A 16,950-nucleotide genomic window follows, 5' to 3' on the forward strand; every position below is an offset into this window, starting at 1 on the left:
CCTGGATCCAGTCCATTTTTTTTTTTTTTAAGATTTTATTTATTTATTAGGCAGAGAGAGACATGGGGAGAGAAGGAGCACAAAGCAGGGGGAGTGGGAGGGGGAGAAGCAGGCTTCCCACCTAGCTGGGAGCCTGTGTGGGGCTCCATCCCAGGACCCCGAGGTCATGACCTGAGCCGAAGGCAGACGCTTCACCGGCTGAGCCCCCCAGACGCCCTGGATCCACTTCACCTGGACTCTAGTCCGCTTTTTATGTTGGACACGGTCTGAACCCGGTTCGAGTCCCGTTTATGGCACCCAGAGTGATGGCGGACCAGTTGACTGGGCCCCAGTCGGAGACGGGAACCCATCTGAGGCGGGACCCAGTCTGACCCGAGACACAGTTTGCCGTGGGAACAGGTTTGCAGGGGTGGGGCGGGGTGGGGGGTGCCGTGTGGGGTAGGTCCCCGTCTGACGTCCACTCAGTGCCATGTGGGAACCTGCCCGATGTGGGAACCCGTTTGAAGGGGGACCCCGTGTGACGGAGGACCCAGTCTGGCGTGGGACTCCCGTCTGGCCTGGGAACCGGTTTGCGGTGGGACGCGGTTGACGTCGACGCGGTCCGCCGTGGGATCCGGTCTGGCGCAGGCCGTACGTACGAGACCGGGCCCCGTGCGGTGCCGGCGCTTTCCAGACCCGGTCCGGCCCGAGGGAGAGACGCGCTCACGCTCACGTGAAAAGCTCGCGAACGCAAGCACCGCGCCGCCGGGATCCTGAGAGGGACTCAGCACCTCGGGAGGCGGCGACAGAGCCTCGAGCCTCGGGGTCCACAGTCGGGCAGGTACCGAGTAGGCCTCGCTGTGCGGTCCCCGGGCTGTGTGTGCATGGGGGTGGGGGTGGGGGGTCTCTTTGAGCCGCTCTTCGGACACCGGAACCGTTGACCGATAAACTGAGGCGCGTGAACTGAGTGTGGAGCCGAGCGAGAGTCGGTCGGCCTCGGGCAGCGTGCGGGCGGGCGCGGGGAGGCGCTGTGTGGAGGCCAAGAGCTTTGGAGGCGGCAGGGAGTGGGAGGGGGAGGGCTGCGGGGCTGGGCGGGGCTGGGCGGAAGGCGGCGGCGCGGTCCCGGGGGCGCCTCGGGGATGGGGAGGGCGGGAGCGCCTGGGCCGTTCCCGCGGTTGGTTCCCGCCGCACCGGTCCGCGAGTCCTGGTCTGGGCGAGCAAAACCCCAACTGCGTTTGGGGAGCCTGTGGTCTCGTTCTTATTAGCCGACCCCGGCCCGGCTCTTAGTAGATAGGAAGGGCCGTGCAGAAGGCACGCATCTGCATTGATCTTGGGGGCTTTGAAGAGTGGGGAGAGGACAGGGCAGGAACGATTGCCGGGTCGCTGCGGAGCCGTGCGACGGTGGCGGTGTCTGCAGGGGATTTACGCTGCCCCTCCCCGGTCAATCAGGCTGGGGCCGGGGTGTGTCGGCCTGCTCCCGTGCCTCCTCCTTCACCCTTTGAGAGGACTGCGCGTGATTTACCAAGATCCAGGAATTGTGTAACAGGTTGTTGGTGGAGAAAATACGGAAGCCAGCGAGGCTCTGAGGTCGTAACCCCTAGACAGTCAGGTGTCATTTAAATCAATTCCGACGGGGCGCCTGGGTGGCTCAGTGGGTTAAGCCGCTGCCTTCGGCTCAGGTCATGATCCCAGGATCCTGGGATCGAGTCTCGCATCGGGCTCTCTGCTCAGCGGAGAGCCTGCTTCCCTCTCTCTCTGCCTGCCTCTCCATCTACTTGTGATTTCTCTCTGTCAAATAAATAAATAAAATCTTAAAAAAAAAAAAAGATAAATCAATTCCGATGTCATTTATTTATTTGTTTGTTTGTTTATTTATTTATTTCAAGACTTTTCCACATGATCTCCCGTTCTCTCTGCCGTCTGAACGGCCAGAAGCAAAAAGCTCCAAGATGCCGAGGCCATAGGACAGGAGGCATCCAGACCCATAAGCCGTTTTGGGGAGAGGGGCCCAGGTGTCATTTAAATCAATTCCGATGTCTGTTATTTATTCATTCATTCATTCATTCATTCATTTAATTATTTGTTTATTTATTTATTTATTTATTTATTTCAAGACTTTTCCATATGATCTCCCGTTCTCTCTGCCGTCTGAACAGCCAGAAGCAAAAAGCTCCAAGATGCCGAGGCCATAGGACAGGAGGCATCCAGACCCATAAGCCGTTTTGGGGAGAGGGGCCCAGGGCTACCAACAGTGGACTTTGCGTGTTTCACAGATAAATCCTCTCTGCGCTTAGCCACTACTATGCAGATGTTGAGGCTCGTCTTAACTCTTCTAACACGAGTCTGAAAACGGGATCTTTTTGTTCATGCCAAAATAAAGAAGTAGACATTTTAAACATTACTCATTTTCACAATTTGAATTGTACTCTTAGTGTCAGGAGTATAGGGATGAGATCCCATCTCCCCCACCCTCTCCTTGAGAGATGCTATTTGGTTCTTCGGATGGATCAAATCTAATTTGATACGAGTTTTGTTAGATACAGTTCTCCCTGCAGGATACCATCGTAGGAGGAGAGGTTTGGGAATTAAAAAGTTAAAATTTGTTTTACAGGGGCGCCTGGGTGGCTCAGTGGGTTAAGCTGCCTTCGGCTCAGGTCATGATCTCAGGGTCCTGCGATGGAGCCCCACATTGGGCTCTCTGCTCGGCAGGGAGCCTGCTTCCCTCTCTCTCTCTCTCTGCCTGCTTCTCCATCTACTTGTGATTTCTCTCTGTCAAATAAATAAATAAAATCTTTAAAAAAAAATTTGTTTTACAACACAGAGTTAGCAGCGAAGATTAGATAAAACTTCATGATTATGTACTCTTTTTCCCTGCTACATATTTTATGTGAGTGTATTTTAATCGGCAGCCTTAGACCATCCATCACCAAATATCCAAAGAAAATAGAGAAATTCAGTTAGTGGCACAGTGAGGTTTTTCCATGTTGTTCAATTCTGTATGAAGAAAACTATTTGGAACATTTACTGAATTTTTCAGTTTTCTGTCAAAATTTTGGAATAATAGAGACCGTGCTTTCATTGGTTTCATTGGTTTTTCAGGTAAGGTCTGAAAAAAATATTAGGCCAAGGAAGTAATTTAGGAATCTTTTCCCCACAGTCTTTACCCAGGAAAAAACATCAGTGCATAAAACATACAAAGTCACCATTTGTTGTTGTTGTTTGCCAGAAATTACCATTCTTCTGTCTAGGAAAATTGTCCCAGAATTTGACCCCCAGAAAGTGGTTGATATAAGAATTGAAATGCTGGGGAATTAGGACACTATGTCAATAATGACATTCCAGTCTGTTCTTGTTGATGTGAACTTGTGGAGTTGAAGCCCGGGCGTTCTGTGGAAGTCTCTCACGTTACTGCTTCTGAAGGTTATCTCTTTATCCTGTAGGTTTTACATGGAAGTGCTCCCAGCTGTTACATTCTGTTTCAGCCCTGCGCACAGAGCTGGATTTACACCTGCGTGTGTCATTAAAGATTTAGCACACACACTCATCTCTACCTATTATTTCATACCAGACTGGGCCTCACAGGATGTTCGGTTAGAACTTGGGAGGGAATATGTATTCTTTTAACGACTTAAGGAATGAATTACTACCTAACCCTGTGTAGTCTTAGTACGTTCTGTTTAATTATGAGGGTAGACGAAAGAGCCGTAGAATACCCAAATTATTGGTGACCAGACGTGAAGTGCTGCCATGTGGAACTTGCTGATTGCATAACAGCTACTGACTAAATGTAAAGGTCATCTCCCCTTTTGCCATAACATTATGATCAAAAACACAAACCCGTGCTTTTAAAAATAGCTCCTTTGGCACCGAGAGGGACAGAAAAAAAAAAAAAAGAATAAGAAAGTAGAGTCAAAGTTTCACTGCTCTTCCTGCCAATATATACAAACCCACATCCAAAACACATCTCATTTACATGCCTGTTTATTTTGTTTTCATGGCTGTCTGGAAACTGGGACCTTTCTTTTTCTATAAACTGAGACAAAGAGATATAAAGATAAACTCTGACCCTGTGTAGCTCCCCATAATGTCTTGGCCTTCGCATCTTCCTCTTCATCACTAAGGGACATGGTGTATGTGTAGGTGTATCTTTTGCAATTTCAAAAGCATAGTGTGAATTCTTTTGTTTATAAATTTTGAATTGGTAGTTTTTGCTTTAAGTGTTAAAAATTCTTCTTGGTTTTAGAAGATTTGAAATAGGTGGAAGGAACACAGAGACTAAATCATTTCACAGAAACAGAAACTTTTTAAATTTATAGAGATTTCAGAGTAGAGTAGTAATTATTGGTAGGTTTTTGTTATTACTGTTGCTGTTAAGAAGCACTTACTCTGTGTCAGGGATTGCTCTATGTACTTTATACACATTTCATCTTAATAATTCTCTGAGGTAGGTACTATTATTATCCCCATTTTACAGATGAAGAACCTGAGACTTAAGAACCTGAGAACTTAAGACACTTTCCAAGGCCACACAGCATCTAAGTGGGAGAGCTTGGTTTGAGTTTACTACTTATTCATTCCTCAGATTCCTTTCCTCATAAAACCCGCTCTTTGTAAGCTGGTGCCATATCCTCCTTGGGTATATAATGTGTGCTCGAACAAAATCATTCTTTACTCAGGTATATTTTCCAGTATTGAGCTACCGTCATCCTCGCAGGCAACTACGCATTCCCTAGACCCTGCCGCACATTAGGCTAGGTCTTAGGAGTAGGGGATTTGGAGAAAGTGAATCCTCCTAAAATCAGTTTCCTATTTGACAGCACAGACTTTTGTCCCCCTGGTTTCTCTCTCACATTCTGCTGATTTTAAAGGGGTGCATTCACTTCCCATCCCATTTCAAATCATGTCAGAGACTAAATTCTTTGTTCTCAACTGCTCCCTTTCTCTCCTAAGTAGAAATGCTAGAGATTTGAGTAGAAGTTGAAAATGTCTCACGGAGAATAACAACAAGAGGCCCAGGACTGCCTCACTGAGTGAGAAAAATACTCTGGTGAAAGATTTTATATTTTTCAAGAAGAATAAGAAATCTCCACATAAATCTCTGCGAACTTAGCCTTGAACACAAAGTAGGAAAGAGCTTTGAAAATGGGCTTCAAACCGGGCAGAACCGACAACCTGTGCATGCAATGATTCATTCTGGAATTGTTCTGCTGAAATGTAAACTCAGCAGCAAAATGGACGCTGCATGCTTTGGGGTTCTTAGCCAGAGCCCACTGGCCGTCGGGAAGAAGGAGGCCACAAAGTGATACTACTTTGTTGTAAAATAAACAGTTCCCCAGGGGCTTCCAGATAAAACAGTCTCTTTATTTTCTGTGCCCACAACTCCCCACGTTCATGGCACATCCTCTCATTCAAGTAAACAGAATACTGTTCTTCCTTTTGTTGCTCTTAAAATAGTTAGGTCCAAACTGTCCGAACCCTTATGAGCTGATAACTACTGATCTATGTAGTGGGGTCCTTTGCAATTTTCTCCTTTGAACTACATGATCCTTCTGTATTTTCATTTTTCTCCAGTTCTACATAGATGCCTGTGCTTTTTTCTCTGCAGTCACTGTTCTATCCTTCTGAAGTTGGTGGTCCATACTGTGCTTCTCTTTCTTTACACAGCTATGTTCCCTCATCACCCTAGATCCTACCTAACCCTGGGAAGCTTTTCCCTGGATCAGGTGTCCTTACGTTTTTCTTCTCAACATGTTTATCCTACAACATATGGCCTTTGGTTTGTGAGTATTTAATTGATCAAGTCAGGACAGTCTTTAGAAAGAGGGAGCTATTAAGAAGTATGCTGAGACAACACACATTTATCAGGGCTGCCCAGGGCATACTGGTCTGCCTTGTCAACTACTTTGGAATTTGGAATTTGATTATTCCTCTGTCCCCACCACCACCCCGCTCCCTAATTACAACTTACAGAAAAAAGAAGAACCTCATTTGAATGTTTTCTGCCTATTTCCTAATTTGCACTATCTCATTGCTTAATGCATAATTGGAGATCAAATATAATAACTGTTGTATGTAATAGCAAATACATATATAAATATATAAAAGTATGTACCTACAAAATAGAAAAATAATGTATTTCTTAACAAGTGTATGATAGAATACAAAATGATGTGTCTGTGCCAACTGTCTGTTAGGCAATGAGCTAGCTACCATAGACTGAAATACTGATTTTTATCATTCTCATTTTATACTGAAACATAAAGAAGTCAAGTGAAGAGCTAAGATTCAGTTTCTAGTCAGATGCCAAACCATACATTTCAGCTGCGCTATTTCCAAGAGTCTTGTTAACACATTCCCTTCGTTTTATCCTTTCAACTTTCCGCTGTGCCCAGTAGCCAATACGGGTCATTATTTATGTGACTTACAATTATTCCTAATGGCAAGAGGTGAGAACAAAACCAAAATAAAATACTTCTTTTTGGTAAGTTTAGGGGAGATGCCAGAAAAAAAATAGACTAGTTATGTCTGAAAGTGTGTTTCTGGCCAGGAGTTGGTGATCAGAATCAAGCCATTTGAAATTCTTCTCATAGAGTTTGGACAAACACTCATGCATCATCTAACACTAACACCATCGATACGACTTTTATTTCTGTTTCCAGCTGAGAGAGTCATTACTGTGATCTGTGGGACATTCTCTACATGAGCTGGTATTTCTCTTCCTTCTCCTCAGTCTCTAAGGTAAGAAAAGTTCACACAGAACTTGCAGAAATCTAAACAGCAGCGTTTATGTCAAATAACTTTTGCCTTTCGTAGCTTCTAACTCTAGGTGCTTTCAACATATAGGGATTCTGTTCTGCTTTATCTTTCTAGTTTGTACTGAATGATTTTTGTGCTCTGTTCTTAAGACAAAATACATACCTGAGCCTGTCCTATTTCCTTTATTACTGTAGAATATATATTTCATGCATTAGAACTTTTTTTTTCCATTTTCAGCTTTGTTACATATATTATGACTTCCCATTATAGCATGTCATAACCTGATTGGTAGAGACTGTGCTTATCTGGTGCCAAGAATAACCAAACATGGCTCAGAATATCAGTCTGGTATAGTCCCAGGGCAAGCTACATTGGAAACCGAATACACCAAAATCACAGCTCTATTAGACCCAGGCAAGTGAAGAGTTATGGAGGGTGGTGGTGGACTGACTCCCCACAGGGTCTCTTAAGTAAGAATTTGCCAGTAGAGGTAGTATTCAGGGGACAGTCTTGCACATTCAACATTAGTGTTTCACAGCTTCTAAGCAACTTGCAAAGTGTGAATACTCATGTATTTCTGCTGAAGAACTGAATGGAGTAGAAAATATTAAGTAATTACCGAGTTGAGAAATTCCCTGATATTCCCCCAAGGATGGGAACATACTTTAGAGTTCAGATTACTTTCCAAGAATTCTATTATAAGTGTTACTGAGGTAATTTAATTATAGTTGGAGACTTCATTGCCATTTTGGGATAAAAGACTTGATTTTAAGTTACTGGAGGTTTGTATACTATAGTTTTACCTACTTTCCAAAATACCAAGTTTTTATTTTGCGACAATTTAATCTCTTTTGATATAAAAACTTTGGTGTATAGATCATCTTAAGTGGTTTTTACTTGTTTGTTTTGCCTTTTTTCAAAGATAGAAAGTTCTGGACTTTTTTAAGATTAGCAAATTAAGCTACCTTAAAACAAAGTGAAAGCCCTTGGATATTTTATTTGGTGCTCTGATTTTATGAACCTTCTCTCAGTTTCTTTGTAGTCAAGTCTCCAGGCAAAGTTTTCCAATTATTAATACTATTTTTAGTACTTGTAGTTCCTAGAAATCCAAGATATCCACAGAAGTTTAGACATACTTCGATGTTGGTCAGAATAAAATAGTTATACTCTATGTAAGTGCATTATTGTTCACCTAAAGCAACTAACACGAAGATTGTCTGCAAACAAAACAAAATAAAAATGAAAACAAACAAAAAGATGGCAGTTATTACGGCTTATTATGTGTCAGAAACTCTTTGGAAAGCTGTGGATACGTGGATGAATAAAGTATAATTCCTCAGCTTCAACAATTCACAAAGGTAACAAATCACAAAGTGGGGAGGCAAAGAGAAACAAAGAACTGTAATTCCTTGCAGTATCTCTCCTGTAAATGAGACATACGCAAATTTCTCTTGGCACACAGGTGGAGAAACGGATTTTTCTGAGGATGTTGGAAAGGGTTGCAGAAGAAAAGTTTAAGGATGAGTTGATTTCCCAGGTAAGCAGATGAGGCAGGTCACTACTGAGAGTGGGGGAAAAAAAAGCCCCCTGGACATGTTGGAAAGAATGGGAAGTAGTCCATGGACAGTAAACTGAGCAGAGTGCAGGGCAAGTAGGAGATCTCAGCAGGAGCCTGTATACCAAAGGACCTACATAGGATGCAGAGGAGTTTAAACTTTGAGTGACCCTACCAGACGCCTGACCTGAGAACTAGGCCACCTGTGTGCAAGTCCTGATTCTGCCATTAGCAAGAAAGTTATCACCTGAAGCAAGTTCTTTACCTTTCTTCCTTCCAAAATGATGTGCTTTCTGCAGCATTAAAATTCTAATTTATAGATTGAAGCTAATGTTTCATCCAGAGAGATAGTGAGTTAGAAAATGAGTTTTGTTTTCCTCCAAAACTAGAAATGTATTTAATTCCTATTCTCATACTCATGCTTTAGCTTAGAAGTAGAACTGAATTTATATGGTGTAATCAAGCAGGGACTTGACATATAGGCTGACAATCTACAAATACCCTGAGCAAAATATTATAAATGAAGGAGGGGAAATTGCATCCTCCAAAATCGGTAAGAGTAGAAATAATGGCCTGAGACAAAGGATAGGACTATTTTTTTTAGACTAGACTTAAAAGTTTTTCTAATCTTTGAGAGCATCTGGGCTGTATTGCAGACTCCCTAGAGAGTGCGGGAAGGGCTTCCCTGAGACGCCCAAGGCCAGGCAGGCGAGCTATTGAAATGTGGAGGAGGAAGGAGGAGTTGGAGTAATAATAAGCAGGCCATGGCAATAATTTGCAAACTGAACTGGTGGAACAAGGGGCTTCAAGAAGTTCAGGCCTGGTGCTGTCTTACTGGTTTCCAGCTACCCACTGGCACTCAGCCCCAGAGTGTCACTCCCAGGAGCACATGTCTCAGGGTTCCTCACTGCTTTTTTAGGAAGCGCTCATGACTGAGCGTCTACCATATCCTCACTGCCATTGTGTTCAGGACATGTTCAGGAAAGCTTTGAGAAAGAGGAAGGGACCTAAACCATGTTGATACATATTGGACACTTAACTGCTTTCTGAAGGCTGTGCCATGCACTACAGCATGCAGGATCTTTTTTTTTTTTTTTTTTTTTTAAGTTTTTATTTATTTATTTGACTGACAGAGATCACAAGTAGGCAGAGAGAGAGAGAGGAGGAGGAGGAAGCAGGCTCCCTGCTGAGCAGAGAGCCCGATGCGGGGCTTGATCCCAGGACCCTGAGATCATGACCTGAGCTGAAGGCAGAGGCCTCAACCCAGTGAGCCACCCAGGTGCCCAGCATGCAGGATCTTATTCACATCTTGGAGCAGCCCTCTTGCATAAGTGTTAATGTGGTTATTTTAATCCCCTCTGTTTATGTAAAATGAGGAAACTGAAGCTCAAAAAGGATTAATAAAGCTGCCCAAAGGGGCAGTCAACCTTTGAACCTAGGACTCTTCAGTCCAAAGGCCACTCCTTGCTGCAGCATCCTAGGATATTGTCCACTAATTCCCTACCAAGTTGGTTTCTCACTGGGTCATTGCTTATAATCTGGCGGAAGATTTTCCTTAATAAAAATACTCCATTTGAATCTGTTCCTGCAGGTGGTAGAGAGACAGCCTGTAGTGGCTGACACATGACCAGTAGAAGGCTGTCCATTATTCTTTCTTTCTTCAGTTAAGGCTTTGAATTGGATCCAGCTGTTCTTTGTTGCAAAGGCCAAAAGACCTCAATATCCTGCTCTTTGTTTTCCTGGAAGTTATTGGCTGTTGTTAGCCATGAGGCCAGGTTGGAACCCTTAAAGAACTGAAATGTTTGTGGGTAGGTACTAGGGAGCAGGGTCTCAGAATAGCAGAGATGATGGCATTTCAAGATCAAGCCTCAGTTTCAGGTCTGGCTAAAGCCATGTGTTGACCTCTGTGGGGAATAGTCCGTAAATGGACCTGAACAAAAAAGCCAACTGGATTCTTCTCACTCTTTACTTAGAATAAATGATAATGTAATAATTTTTAATACTTCTCATTACTTACCCAGTCATTATTACATGCACCCTCGTCATCATTTTTAGATGTAACATTTACTGAGCACTTATGAGGTACCAGGTTCATGTACTAAGCACTTTAAGCTTTGCCATCCTGTAAGGTAAATGCTGATAAGTCCCTTGTTTTTGAGGCATAGATATTGAGCCTTAGGTTCACTTCTCCAGTGTACCATAATTAGCTAATGATGAAAATAGGGACCTCTACAATAGGAATGTTTACTGAGATTCTCAAAGGTCTAGAAATTGGTTGCAATAAGACCAAAAGAAAGGGACAAGAAAAGAGCAAAATTATTGAGAGGACTGAAAAATATGCCAACTTCCTTTACCACGCCAACAGTACCCCACTGCCTCTTGTATCAACTGTTTGAGGGGACAGTTTCTATCTTCTGGTTTTGCAGCCAGAGGGGGCTGACCATTTGGATTGGCACAATCCTAAACATGTCTGGAAATGGAATTCTCAAATTTCCTACTAAGTAGCAACTCTAGTGAGATGACCAAGCATAAGCTTGGTCAGGCATTGCCTTCATGGATCAGTTTGGTCAGAATAAGAAACTCACTCACATCTGAACTTGGAACTCAAAAGGGATTTTCGTCCTCCAAATGTCAGATGTGATAGAGGACTGTTGGTGAGTCACTCCCTTTTTCAAGGAATAGAGGCATAATTCCCAGCGGAATAATGAGCTTCAGCCCACTGGCGCCCAAGGAGCTAACACAGTGGGCAGATGTCCGAACTCTACTGGCCATGTCCCAGATGCAAACAATAGAACACTGGCCAACTTTACTACTAAAGAGAGTATCTGAAGCCATGGTATTGCCTTGGCCCGCCAAAAATGCATTATAAGACCACGGTTACCCACAATAGTCTCACTTCATAAAGAAGGAAAGGATTGGGGAGGGGAAGTAACGTGAGCTTATATTTTCTGATGGAGTTTGAGGAAAACTGCTCAGAAATTTTGCCTCTTTGCCCTTTTGGATGATGGATTGCTTCAGTTTTATGAAATGCTGGGGCTAAATCCCGTCAAGGTTGGGACTACATGAATATTAATTGGTCCCGACTAAGAAGAGTGAGGCCTTGCTCATTGCCAGTCTGGGGCAGTCATCATCAGTGATCTTTTCCAGACTCTTTGTTTTAGAGGAGATCTTTTTAGTGGGGGAAACTCAGAGCATTCCATTTGGAAAGGAGCTTTTTTAAAGCTTTCCATAGTTGTCCGTAATTCTGTTTGTTAAAAATTGCATCATGTGAAAGGACTATAATGACATTGGGTTGTCTAAGCAGATCCTATTTCATGTTCTCTAAAATGGATGCAGATTACAAAATTCAGGGTAAGCCCTTTTTTACAGTTCCCAGAATTTTGTCTGTTTGTGTTTATGTTATGTAGTACTTTCATATATATCATTTTCCCTAAAGGTAAATACACCAGATACTGTTTTTCCTCTTTTACAACTGAGATCAGCAATTAAATAACTTGCAAATGGCAGATCAGAATCACTGAGTGGCAGAACTAGACTTTAATCTGGGTCCCCGGATTCCAGGCCCTCTTTCTTTTCTACACAGGCCTTGGTCAGTCCATAGGGGTCACTCCTTGCTTTCTACCACTCATTCATTCCATTAATATGCTCAGCCCCGGCTATGACATCTTCTCCTTAAACAGGGGAGAGTGGGGCCTAGACAAAATGATATTTGTATAATTCCCCTGGAGCCAAGGAACAACTTTGCTTTCTTGGATGTATTAACTTTGGGCACAAAGCATTTGTCCTGGGGGAGTGGCTTGCCTTTAACTTTGGCAGAAGGAAGAAATTATTTCCTACGGCATGTATAGAGATGAGTTTTCTTCAATGAATAGAACTCTGTCAATCACATTAAGACAATGAAAAATAGGACATGCGGATGCATTTGGCTGCATTGGGTCAAAAACATAAAAAACATTAAAAATCACATTAAGTCACTTACGGGAGGTTTTCTCAGAGCCACTGAATATCTAGATACAGTTCCCTTGGGACATAATTCTGAAAGCTAAGAAGACTTTTGCTAAATTAGAGGAAAATAAAACAACTCCCCCTCAACTTCCAGAAGATTCCAGCCAAGCCTGAGTTCTAAACCTCTTAGATTTGGATTTGGTTCTAAACTTGGCAAAGAAGCACTAGCCCATCCCTACTGGAAAGCTCTCAAGAGAGTCAGTTCCAGCTTTCCAAAAACTTGCAGCCCAAATATGTTTGGCTCCACATCTGAACCTTTGTAATATTTGACATCTATTAGAAATTACCAATTCAGCTTTAGAAACCTAAAATCAAGCTGAACTCCAATGGCTATATGAAGTCAAACTGATAAGATTGCCATATAGCTTAAGCAAACATTGAACCTGATTTGAAAACCCATGTGAAGGCTCACTCACATTTTTGGCAAGGACTCCAAGATCTTTGGAGATATTAATGAGGAGGAAGAGGAGGGAGATCTCATTTTTCTATTCTAATCCATTGCTTCCACCTCTGTAGCTACTGTATTTCCTGACCTCAGAGGACAGAACTCCCGAAACTAGCATAACAATGGTCCCTGTGAAATCGGAGTTATTTAAAAACAAGGTGATAATTTTTCCTAATCTGAATTAACCCAGTGGAGCTAGTAACAGAATAAGAAAATTACTACTTTGACTTCACCAAGAGATTGGCAGCCTTTACGCCAACGCGCAAACCGGGGTAAGTTTGCTCACAAAGACGGAAAAGCACTTACAGATCAGATAAGATATTAATCCAATTTGGAACTCTTGAGAGAATTGAGGGGAAGTGGCCAATTAGAAGAATTCTGATCTGACGTAAAGGCTGAGAAGACCCTCTAAGTAGCCAATAGACCCTTTGGTTTGTTTGTTGGCTGCTTGTTTCTTTAGAGGATGCTATAATGTAGAAGAAGTTGTCTTTGTATTTTGTCTCTTGTAAGCTTCCAGGGGATTGGCAACCTTGCAATTTGTTTGTCAATGTCTAGGACTCCTGAATGTGTTGTCTAAGAATTAACATGTGCTATATCCATTTGAGGCTGCAGGAAGTAGCAGGAAAAGCTATGGGCCTGGCCCAAACGTTCTGTCACTTAAACAGCAGTGTGACCTTGAGATAAATCACTTACTCCTCTGAGCTTTGGTTTCTTCAGTAGTTAGTAGTTATTATAATATCTTTTTCAGAGTGTTCTTGTGAAAACTGAATGAAAGAATGTATGTGCAATTACTTAGCATTGTACCTACCGTAGAATATGTTCTAGAAGAGTTAGTTATTTAAATCTGCAAGGAAATGCAAAACCCAACCTTCCTTGTTCATCTCTTCTATTTCTCTTATTATCTCTAGGATAAGAAAACCTGAGTTGCTCCCTGGAACATTATTTCATGATTTATGGTAAGTTTTGGACTCCTAGTACATTGTTACCTTCCATCTCGAAATCAAAACAAAGGAGATAAGACAGAATGTATATTCATTATCATTCCTTCTCTTTTTTTCTTCTAACCATTTCATTAGATATCCTGACTATTCTCTGTATGTTTATTGTGATTATTTTTTTCTTCATTTTAAGACAAAATGGCCAATATATTTTGCCAGGTGAAATCCTTTTCCATAAGCTGATCCTCTAGTCATGAAAGACTTTCCCTCCCTCTCACTTTCCTTCCTACCGTGTCTACATCCCTCCATCTTTTTCTTCCTTAATCCCATTCATTTATATATTCGACACCATGTTTGAGGGCTTATTATGCAGCAGTTATTCGTTGAGACTTCATATGTAAGTGCAGTAAACTCTGTGCTGTCTGTGCTCTCATAGAGCAGACATTCAAGGGGCATCAGGTAGGGGGGAGGGACAAGAAATAATGACATACAGAACCAAATAAGCATGTTGTATATATATAGAGGCAATAAGAGCAATGGTGAAATATGATACTGGAGAATAGAATAGAGGTTGATATGGGCGGGGATCAGGCTCGGGAAGATGTTTCTGATGAAGGAACGTAGAGCAGAGACCTGGAAGGGAGGAGAGAGAGAGGCTTAGGATCTTCTGGGGAAGTACATTCCACAAAGGGAACAGCCAGCACAAAGGCATGCTGGGGACACAGTGAAGAAGCCAAGGATTTTGGGGTTTACTCTAAATCGGTTGTGAGGGGGTTTTGAGCAGATGAGGGACATGACACAATGTCATTTTTAGAGTGCTCTTCCTGGAACCTATTTGGGAAATGGCAGTAAACTCTGAGTCAGAAAAGAGCAATCATGGGAAAGATGAGCACTCAGAAAATAAGGCATATTCTCATAATGGAAATTTCTACATTTTTGTTGAATAGTAATGTTTAGTTTAAAAAAAAAAAAACAAGCAAGTGAGGTGCTGATATTTCTACCTAAAGATTCAGCTTCTAGCTTTTCCCTCATTTTTTCTCTTTGCTTCCCTTCTCATTCTTTTGCTTGGAAAAGAAAGAACACCAATTTGAGAAGGGGATTAGTCTTCTCTTTCAGTAGAAGTAGGTAGAATCTAGAACAGTGTTACCTCTGATCAATTTATAGATTGTCATCCTAGTAATCAGTGCTAATATTTATTGAAGCCTTGTTATACGTTGCTAAGCATATTGTTAAGTGCACAGCAGGTGCTACATCGATTCTTTAAGGCTCACTTACTATTACTGACCGTTTGGTAACTAATAAGACTCAGTCTTGAAGAGTTTGAGTAATTTTCTCAAAGTTTTAGGGCAAGACCCCAGTGCATTTGACTCAAATTCTCTCTCTCCACAAACACACAATATTGCTCTCCAGCCAGTCACTCACTTACACAAATACTTATTAAATGGGAAATTATAAACTGTACCAAGTATTGCATTAGGGTAGGACATGGCATAGATGTGTAGTTGTAGAAGTCAAATCTAATGTAAATGATATGCAGAATTTTGAGCTTAATTTTATCTCCACCAGAAATTTGAACGCGTCAATGGAAACTTTACTTATAGTGGAAAATTTTGCCCCTTGTTGTAATCATTTGAGAGTTGGGAGTGCAACATTAAAAAGAGTCTGTCCTCCAGAAATATCTTAGGTCCCATTTTTCTTTGAATGGAGACAGCTCTACATTCAATTATTTTATGCTAGGCACCTGTGTTTTACTTGCTGTCAGAATATGTTTATAAATGCCATTCCCATCTCTTCCATCATAAGGACTAGTTTTTAGAAGGAATAAGAAAGATTTCAATGGCTAAAGCCTACAAACAGATATATATTGTTAATGATTGAGAGGTAAGTCTTCTGTTTTTCAGTCAGCTGAAAGATTGGTAGGTTCTGCTAGATGAAGCTGCAAGAATGATTTTCTTAGTGATGGGTGTATGTGCAGTGTATACTCTTAGGATCTCCTTGCCACTTTTTTTTTTAATCATTTCATTAACATTGATAGGCATTTGATAATTCTTCCCCTCATGAAACAGAAGGGGAAAGGAGCTTGTGAGAGTTCACTGAATCACCCATGATCCTGCAGTTACTTGACTAGAACCTAAGTGTACTAGTCAGGGTTCTCCAGAGGAACGCGAACCAATATGTGTATGTACTAGAATTGTTTGGAATTAGTTCATGAGATTATGGAGGCCCGTGAGTCCCAAGATCTGCCTCCAGTAAGCTGGAGGTCAGGGAGAGCCAATGGTGTTCTAGTCTGAATGAATGCTCACAGGCTAGAGATCCAAGATGAGTCAGAATTTTAATTGAGTCTAAAGGCCAGAATGAAATCATATCTCAGCTCAACTGAGTCTAAAGGCCAGAATGAAATCATATCTCAGCTCAACTAGTCAGGCAAAAGTTCCCCCTTACTTGTGGAAGGTCTAGCTTTGTTCTGTTCAGGCCCTTTCTCTGACTAGATGAGGTCCACCAATAGAATAATCTGTGTTACACAGTCTACCATTTTAAATGTTGATCTCATCCAAAAACAACTTCACAGAGACATACCCTGAATGGGGTTTGACCAAACATCTGTGTTCCTATTGGACCTCTCAAGTTGACACATAAAATTGACTATCACACAAGTGTCTAGCTCTGTGCCTTGTACCATATATATTTGACTATGCTTCCCTTTAACACACACACACACACACACACACACACACAATTCAGTATTACAGTAGAACAAGACAAAAACATAGAAGAGATAAACAGATATTATTCTGGAAGAATATTCTTCTAAACGAGAAAGGAGCTTACAAGTAGGATTGACTCCAAACGTATGATTTTATCAAAATTATTTGTCATGGGTTAACATTCACCCACATACCCTGTTCTCACATAAGTTACAGACATAGATATGTTAAGATTGGAAATGAAAATCACAACAGCGATTGCTCCTTCATTTTAATATGTCCCGAATGTGAATCAGTACCTTCACGGGTTCCTGATTCATTGCATACCATGAAGTGACCCAAGGGCCTTTCAGCACTCCCAGTGCCATCCAGCTTGCTTGCCTTGGCCTGGCTAAGAAAACCACAGCTCACTGCTTTGCTCAGCGCACTCAGCAAGACGACTCACAGAGATGGGTGAGAGCACACATTCCCGGCAGCAGCACGGATTCCATTTAGAAAGCCTTGGGACAATGGATAATGTGTCTTGACTCCCAACACTGCTAAATACTGTGTTGCTACTTTTCCTTC

General features: G+C 42.1%; 1 long non-coding RNA gene across 1 annotated transcript in view; it reads left to right on the forward strand.

Moving 5' to 3' along the window:
• The first annotated feature begins 548 nt into the window (after positions 1–548).
• The window catches only part of LOC131816797 (uncharacterized), a 247,791-nt gene continuing 231,389 nt past the window's right edge, over positions 549–16,950 (forward strand). The window contains exons 1-4 of the long non-coding RNA XR_009348186.1: positions 549–820; positions 6,639–6,717; positions 8,198–8,272; positions 13,649–13,696. This is a non-coding gene — a long non-coding RNA (uncharacterized LOC131816797). The remainder of the gene's footprint in view (positions 821–6,638; positions 6,718–8,197; positions 8,273–13,648; positions 13,697–16,950) is intronic.

Source organism: Mustela lutreola, chromosome 15 (assembly GCF_030435805.1).
Source record: "Mustela lutreola isolate mMusLut2 chromosome 15, mMusLut2.pri, whole genome shotgun sequence".
NCBI lineage: Eukaryota > Metazoa > Chordata > Mammalia > Carnivora > Mustelidae > Mustela > Mustela lutreola.